The sequence below is a fragment of the Ammodytes marinus genome (assembly GCF_949987685.1).
Source record: "Ammodytes marinus genome assembly, chromosome: 11".
NCBI classification, from domain to species: Eukaryota; Metazoa; Chordata; class Actinopteri; order Uranoscopiformes; family Ammodytidae; genus Ammodytes; species Ammodytes marinus.
In genome coordinates, this window is record NC_137215.1 from 22,527,770 (window position 1) to 22,537,144 (window position 9,375).

Below are 9,375 nucleotides of genomic sequence, written 5' to 3' on the forward strand. Positions count from 1 at the left end.
ATGGAGTATAGGTGGAGGAAAGCATCTAAAGCCTTTTGGCCCTGTTACCAGGACCGTCTCACGATTGGCTAGGCCTCACACCTGCTCCTCAGACCTGCTTCCTCACTCCTCTCACTCACACATGCACCAACAAACTCCCCGAGCACAGAGATACCCATTGAGTGGGATTTGTGGGCACAGTTTGTGTGCTTTAATGGGCAAGAGGAGGCACCCGATCTCACCACTGGCAGGCCCCCGCGGGCTGTGGACTCATGAAGAAATTACTGTCAAAAGCCATCAGGGCTTTAATAGCATCTGGCCGAGCCGCGGCATCCCCCTGGCCCTCGCAGGGGCTTTGGTCTGTGGGTAAACAGCATGAAGACAGCCTGCACCCTGGGACTCTCTCATACTCTCTTACTGCTTCCCCTGGTGTGGCCAAAACTCCCCAGCAGACCAGCCATCGCCTCAGGACACCGCCAGTCATTACACTCAAGAAAATTAATTGCTAGAGGAGGTGTGACTTTTTAATGGACAGGGTGCAAAAGGAAAACAAGCTGTGTTAAGTGTTGTACGGGACTAGGAGCAATGCTACAAGGAGCCTTTTCACAAACTTTTTCTCCCCTTCAAATTAATTTGTTATGGGTGAGCAAAAGTTATGTGTCTTGGGAAGTACGCATGTTTGCTTTCGTGTAGACTGTTGCAGCAGATGATACCGCTCACATGTCTGTACAATAAATAGGAAAGCTTTTGCCACCTGACGGTTTGGTAAGCTAAGCTTAGCTTAGCACACAGACTGGAAAGTCTGGAAATCTGTACAAAACTAGCCTGGCTCTGGCCAAAGGTAACAAAATCCCACTACCAGCACCTCTAAGTTCACCTATTAACATGATATATCTTGTGTATACAAAACCAAATAAAAGTATAAAGATGAGGTTTTGCTATTACAGTAGTGTATGTGTTCTCAGCTAAGAAATAGTTCCACACATAACTCAAGCAAAATTTACCCTTAAACAAACAGGCTTTAAAGATTTATTTGGTGAGGTTTGGAGGAGCTGGTAGGCAAATTTAGTTGAGCTAGCAGCTGCTGGCTGTGATATTTATTATATAGCCTAAATCAGAGTGGTGTTGATCTTCTCCTTAAAGCCCCTGTAAACCTAAATCCACAAAATTATTCTAACTATGTAATTTAGTTGCATGATAGTGAGCATCTGAAAAGAGTTATTTATCAATTGAAATGAAAGATAATGAAGGAAAGAGTATTGTCATCGTCATAAACTTTACAGAAATTCAGTTTAGTTGAGGCGGGCAATGCTCTGGTTCTTGTGACACAATAGGTATTTTGAACCAATTATGCCAGTTCTCTCTCAGTTTTGTCTAGAATAGACTAAAACGATCTCCTCCGACTGTAGAAGTTGATGTTTTCTTCCTTGGTGCATCAAATTCAAAGCAACTGCTGTTGTCCAGGCTGCTGCACAGTTATCAGCCTTCCTGGCCTGAGATGGACACTCAGAATAAGCCGTCCCTGCCAAATAGCCAGCCTGGCAAGATAAAATGTTACCCTTGAGATAGAGTGTCTGCAGTGTCAAGGGAAAACTGAAGGGAATGTCGAATTCCGCACTCGTTGGGCGAATTGTGCAGCTTTTTCTCATTTATGTGTTCCAGCTGAACGGGGCAGCTGCCAAGTTCAGGATCTGGCCTGGCATCAGAATTTCCCGGGGTGATAAAGAGACTCTTGTTCGAATCAAAGTTAATAGACAAAGGGAGAGAAAAAAAACTCTGACACTGAGAGAGTGATATGGGTAATTAGACGAGTGAAGTTTCCGAAAGACAAGTAACAGAGTTGTGTATGTGTGCATATGGCCTTCACACCTACAAACACTCACTAATTACACACAGACACACGCTCACAGAATAAACATTCTAAACATTGTTTAGAGCACTCATCATGTGAATTACGCTGATTTCTTATTAATGAGAGGTATTTTGTGTCCAAGTGTGGCCTTTTCCCTCCAAACCCTGCAGAAGATTATTAGGGCCATGGAAGAGAGAAAAATTAGGTGGAAGGTTCTTGTATTTTTGCACTTTGAGAAGAAAGAGGAAATGTCAAGATTAAAGACGGAATATAACGTTGAGAATGAACTCGACAGTCCATGACTTTGGTAATGTTGGAAAGACATTTAAATTACCAAAGATTCAAACTTCCGTGAATAACAACTCATTATCGAAAAGTTATTAAAACACAAACGATGCATCTTTGCTACAACCTAATTTTTACCGAAAATAGTGAAGGTATTGAATATTTCTCTCTTCAGTGTTGTGCTTATCAGACGGTCCCTGCACTCTTGTCTCACAGCACGCTGCACATATGCCCCTTTTCCACCGAAGGAAAAAACCGGGGCTAGTACGGAGCTAGAGCCTAGTTCGAACCAGTTTTTTGGTTTCCCACCGCTAAAGAGCCGGCTCCGGGCTGGACCAGACGGAAAAATTACAGGTGGGTCTAGTCCTGTGATCTAAGTCTCAGGCTGTTCTAGATGGTTCTGATTGTCCTTTTCTCTGACCTCCAAACTGTGATTTAATCTAGCTGGTTCTATCTGTCATTTGAATGTTAATAATTTAAACGTTATGTTATGTTATGTTATGTTATGTTATGTTATGTTATGTTATGTTATGTTATGTTATGTTATGTTATGTTATGTTATGTTATGTTATGTTATGTTATGTTATGTTATGTTATGTTATGTTATATTATGTTATGTTATGTTATGTTATGTTATGTTATGTTATTCAAGTGTTAAGAAAAAAATGCTTAATTGACCAAACCCCATGATTCTGTTACAAGTCCAACATTAGTTCTGGAATATACAGTTCTAACTGTTACAACATTTGTTGTTATGGTAGTTTCAGAGTAGAAAAAGTAAGTTGATCAGTTTACCCCCTTGATTTCTGTCTTCTGTCTCAGTTTACCCCTACGCTGGGGTAAAGTGAGACACAAGACAACTTTTTTTAAAACAATCATATTTTCACTGCCCTTTGTTCTGAAAAAATTCTGATAATTTCCATTGCTAGGAAACATCCTGAATTAATGGGAAATGTGAAAATTTGAATGATAAATCATTTTAGCTCGCTTTGAGGGGAGCAAATGTAAAAAGTGTCTCACTTTACCCCACTCTCCCCTAATTTGTTTTTATTTAAGAAATTGTAATTCCACTTTATTCTTGACATTTCAACTGTATTCTTGAAGACCATTATGAAAAAACACACAAAAAATATTTCCCCTCTCTTATGGTCCCAATACTCTCCGTAAAAAAACAGATCTTGACATAACAATATTTGCTTTCATTCTTGAATATTTGGGGGGATTAAAACCTCTTGGCCCTGGGAGTTGGAGGGTGGGGGGTGTGCATGTGGTGGGGTGTACTCGTTGTCGTTCCTTTAATCTCCTCGTTCTCACAGTGTCTACCTTTGACATCGCAGTTTCCCAATTTGAGCCTGACCAGGCCCGAGCGGGAGAGGGCCAACGATGCTAGAGGTATAAAGAGAGAGAGGGGAGAGAGGGAGAGAGATATATAGACACTGGAGGTATAGGGAGGAGGGCTAGGTAGAGTTGGGGGGGGCTGTCGGGTCTAAACTCAAGGGATTAACGGGGTGACTTCTCCTCTGGAATGTTCCCCTGACAGCCAAGGCCCGCCCACCCACAGCTGCCTGCTACAGACAGGTGCATAGCAGAGGGGAGGCTAGGCGGGCGCTGGATGGATGGGTGAGAGACACAGGGTGGCTGAGGTGGTGGAGAGCAAAACAACAGACTTCCATACATAGCCCTGGACTGACTAGTATAGTATAGTCCATCAACCACCACCATCATGTCGTGGAGAGATTACTTCTCCTGAAATCAGGATATCTGTCGCAATAGACAATTGTAGGTAAGATTATGATACTATTTAAAAGAAGCCTGGCTGTTCACACTGTTCACAAACAGCCCATGCGATCACAGTAAAGCAGATAAGCAGTTTTCAGATGAATCTATGGTCTGGTAAAAGTGGAAAACTAACGCTGAGCCTCCCCGAACAAGCATGGCTGAAAGGGTTAAAGACAGAGTCATCGATTCTAAGGGAACTAGGCTCTGTGAACTGGTATGTAAAACAAGGGTATGTAAACAAAGGGGGCCCACCATAGCTAACAACATGCACTATTAAAGAGCAGAGGAGATATTCCCGGATTTTTTTACAACAGGCTTTCTCCAGAATCGCTGACTCCACCTTTAAAGACTGACCTCACACACACACCTCCCTGTTGATCTTCACTCCAGAACAATGGCCCGTGTACTGTATATCTCAAGTCCAGTCATTTAATCAGTGTGCTGTATACAAAGCAGACATGGCAGCATTTGGTAACACACACACAACAGTAGGTGAATACATTTGTCCTGCCATAATTTATGTTTGGGAATGTACGAGAGCTTGCCCATGCTTGCTGCGTGGTGTTAAGTTTTACTTTGCAGGAATGGAACACAAAGGAGACATTTTCTGCACAATTATTTCTCAGTTAGTATTAATTCCATATCGGTTAATGCGCCAAAGTCTTAGTAAACATCCTCATGTTGTGTCAAGTAGCAACAGAGGACAATAGAAAACACTGCTGCTGATCATCCCACCTTCAAGAGCGGTGAACAAAAATCCCTGGAACGTTTCCCCTTTGAAGCCGGTGGGATTCCCTGTAGGTCGTGCGAGCGCGATTGTGCTTCAGAGATGTTTGATTGATAGAGGGTCTGTGAAATCTGACTCTTTGTTTTTTTCGCTTTGTCTTTGGTGACCTGCCCTGCCATGTCTCCCTTTCTGTTTTGAGAAGCTAGTAGTCTATCCAAACATCAGGTGAAGACCGGGGGGACAACACAGTGCTCAGGTGGTGGGGCGAGAGGCTCTGGGAGGTCAAAGGTGATAGAGCGAGGTCATTCTGGCTTCCAGGTGGATACTCTGGAGGAACGCCACGGACTCCTGGTTTATAACATAAACAAATGAAAAAAACACAGGTGATGTGTAAAAGAAAAAGAAGGTGTGAAAGGTTTCTGCTCGGGCACAAGTGAACCAGTACATGTTTAAGTTACTGCGTGTATGTGGGCCGTGAGCTGAGATTGCTCTACATTGCTGTACATCCTCCATTGGTCTGTGGTTTGGTCCAACACTTTGGTGCAAAATTGAAATATCTTTGCAACCATTGGATGGTATGCCATTCCATTTTGTACATGGATGAATCCTTTAACTTTTGTCTTGTGCCACCATGAGGCTGATATTTATGCCTTAGCTAGATGCTTTTTGAATTGTAATTGGCTAATGTTAGCATGTTAACACACTAGACTAAAATGTGTGAGTGTATAGAGCTTAGAAAAAGCCCTGAACTGCTGTTGACTATTCCTGTTTAATGATGAATACTACTGATATCATTGTGCTCTATTTTATTTTCTGTGATTTAGTTTGTGTTCAGTGAATCTGTTTTTGGCTGGGGCAATAACCACATTGTCCAATATAAATCAGTATATTTGATATTAATATATAAAATATTGGAAAATCCTAAACCTGTCAAGTAGCAAACAACAGCAAAATGAAGAGTTCTGCACACCTGGATCAAATGTTTGTCTTTTTAGAATTTAGTGTTCTGAAACCCAGGCTACTTTAGATCTATGGTGCCTCACAGTCTTTGCAATTATACAGGATGGATTTTCAGTTGGCCGCAGTAGTGAGGAAGATGGTGTTGACAAAGCAGGTGTGTCTCTGCCACCCCACCATCCAGGCTGTTTTGGGCAGATCATCAAGGCATGTGTGCAGTAGACCACCAGGCAAGGCTTTGTACTTTCCCTGGAAGAGTCTGACTGCTAAGGCTCCGGCTTTAAACAAGTCCGGGACAAAGCAGCTACTCATCACAAATACTCTCCTCCAGTCACTCACTGCACATAGCCAGAATAACACAGGGGCAGATTAATAGGCCGCTAAATCACACAACTTGACAAACAAGCCAGACGCAACAGGAAAGCAACTTGACATGCCAACAGTAAACACAGCTCAGGATTCTTTCCTTCATTAATCCCACTGACTCTGACTGACTCCACATCTTTAATTGAAGGATGGTGCACTCTATGGAGAGACTATCCCCCTACTTCTCTATGAATGTTGCACTTATATTGAGATGAAGTCAAATTCTATGTGAGACCTACCTTGTCACATAAATCCTAATTGTATTTATTTTTTTCCCCTTTTTTTTATTATTATTATTTTTTTACAATATAACAGTCAACATATATCTTCAATTTGGGTCCCCCTCATTCTATATGGCTCTCATGCTGCTCCAATCTTTCTCCCTCATTTTTCATTGTTGTATAAGGTGATTTAATGATGTATTAGATCTGCTGAATCCAGCAAAGCTACAAATCATGAAGGCCTTGCGGTCACATTGTTCAAACGTGGGGAGCAGTCAGCCGCTGTAATCCGTGCTGAAATGCCCCTGAAAGAGGCTCTTGTTGCCGCCCTCCCTCCCCCTCCGCCGGCTGGAAAAAACCTTAGAAGTCAGGTTATGTGAATGTCCAGTGTCAGAGGGCTGCTTAAGTGGCATTAGTTTTGAATGTCTGTATCAGAGCAAAGACCCGCCATTCTACTGAAGCCGCCTCAGATCAGAGCGCGACTGGAGTTGGATGAAGACGCACTGCTGCTCCTATTATAGCAGGGCTGGTCAAGTTTATTCAACAGAAAATACTGAAAGGAAATGAAGGACTTAGAAGAGTATGAGAAAAACTTGTTTATGCATTTATCTTGGGTATAGGACCTCGCTAAGACCGGAAAAGTGGATCACATCACTTCAGTTGTCAGATTGGGGACAGGTCTGATAAGCATTTTAGCATTTAATTTGTATGCACCACACATCCATAAACAAACTGTCTGCTGCCACTCTCTGTTCTTTTAAATCGAGGCTTAAAATTTTGCCACATCCTCTAATAAAATAGAATATGATTAACTCATGTTTCACACTGCACCACAGTTTTCCTTCAATCCCTTTAAACAGTTTTCGGAAATGATTCACTTTCTTAAGATATATCTTGTGTGCAAGGACAATGCACATTTATCAAAATGGCTAATAACAACACAGATTGTTAAAATGTTGTCATGTCATCCATTACTTCCCGTGTGGGAAAGTGATGAAACCTCCTCTGTAAAGGTGGACAGGGGGGATGTCAAAAAAATGGCAAAGCATGTTATGACAAATTAGACAAGGCGATTGTGGCAATATCGTGGCTTGATGAAGGCACACAAAGCATTTCTTTGAAAGCTTCTTTTTTTTCTCTTAACTGGGCCAAGGATTCAGTCATATCCTTTCAGAGCGGGTCCTGGGGAGGCACTGACACCCAGACCAACAGTCACACATCAACATGGCTCCCATGCTCCTACCACCACCACCACCATGCCTATCAAAGGCTTAGCATGATCTGTGGACAGATGAAGGAGAAAATGGGATTTTGTAGGAGAAAAAAAATTAGGTAAAGAAAAATATGTAAGAGGCTGACGAAGTGTAAAGGGAGCTGAGAATAGCACTGAGTGCAAGTGCTGATGGAACAAAGCCATTATGAATCAAACAAAAAGGCTGTTTCACTCGAGAGTTCAACACATTCCGAGTACAGCACACTAAGCTGAGAAACTAGAAAAGCTGCTGCCAACAAATGAAGTGCTGCACAGTTGAAGTACTTGGAGTTGCTTAAAGGTGGATTCAGCCATTCTTGAGAACGCTTGTTGTCAAAATCAGTGAATATCTCCTCATGATCTGCTACCTGTCCGTACTGTGTGGTGTTTGGACCAGTTTTAATACACAGCCTAGGCTCTGTAAACAGGTATGTAAACAAAGGTTATGTAAACATAGGCGGCCCACTGTACCTATAGTATGTTAAAGTAGCAGATGGTGAGGAGATATTCACCGATTTTGACAACAAGCAATCTGCAGAATGTTGACTCCCCCTTTAAGTCTTAGACCATTCCTTATAAATTGTTTTCTTCTTTGACCAAACTGAATAAAAAGCAATGATAACAAAAAGAATGGGGATTTCTAAAGTTCTTCCTGGTGTGGGCGTTGACAAGGAGAAGAGTGGTTCGGGGGGGGGGGAGAGGCGGTGGGCGAGGGGGTTGATGAGGTTGATGGTGAGGATGAAAGATGTGTTGTTGAAGGAGACAGCATCCGAGGTGTCAAAGCAAACAGGACTGAGCAGAGGGGCCACAGGTGTGCAGGCTGCTCGTCTGACTACAGACAGGCTGCGGCACAGACAGACAGCCCTAAGCGCCCGGCCTGCATACCATACAGCCGCGTGCCCTGCAGGACTCTTTCTCTCTCTCTTCATCTCTCTCTCTCCCTCTGGCCTCCTCCATCCACCTGGATCGGCTGCACGAGTGAGGGGGAGAAGAAAATATACCCAACAGACCTTTGTTGTGAGGTTCGACGGTCTCTAAAGAAATCACACATTACAACACAGAGAAAATATGCGAGGGGCCTTTTTTCCATTAACGCTGAAACGTTGGCGTATAATGAAGGGATTAAAGATTAACGGTGTGCATGTTTTCTATTATTTACTCCCTTATTCAGAAAAAGGTTGTTTTTTTCTATTTCTAACGGCAAAATCACTTGAATGTGTCAATTGATTTAAAGCTATAGTGTGTAACTCATGTTGTTCCCATGAGGAATTCTGAGTAATTACAACAACACTGTCTGTGCATCTACAGAAGGTAGAGCAGAAGAAGCTGAAGGTATAAGATCCATGTGGGATAACCAAAGGCTTACCGCATGGCCTTTGGTGATCGCGCATAGATTTTATACCTGTACACGCTGCAATCCTGAGAAACCTGCGAGTTTTCGGAGCTGATCGGCTTAATCAACTTTGTGTCAACTCGTTGAATGTAACCGACATTCAATCATATGAAAAGTTACTAACTATTGCTTTAGTGGATATCACTAAGGGAACAAGAGTGAGACTCAACTGCTTCATGTAGTCTTTTCCTAAACTGGGTCTGATACTTGCGCTTTAGCCCTTTACAATGATTTCTCTCCCTCTTGCCCCCCTCCAACAGCCCTAACCCCCAACTCTCCCTACGTGTATAAGCTGTGGTTGGGCCCTGACATCCCAAGTAATTTACTAAGTCAACACAGAGTGAAGAGGGCCCGTGTGCTGCAAAGAAAGCCCTTCTGTGCAACAGCTGCGGTCCCTGAGGAGCCATGGCACACCACAGGCTGCCATGCTGGGAATCATTTAAAACAGAATAAAAGTATAAATACAGATGATGTGTATGTACATACAAAGTAAATAGATAATACATATTTAGAAATGCATATATTGAAATGGACATTAGATAAAGTATTTCATTTCCATTTGTT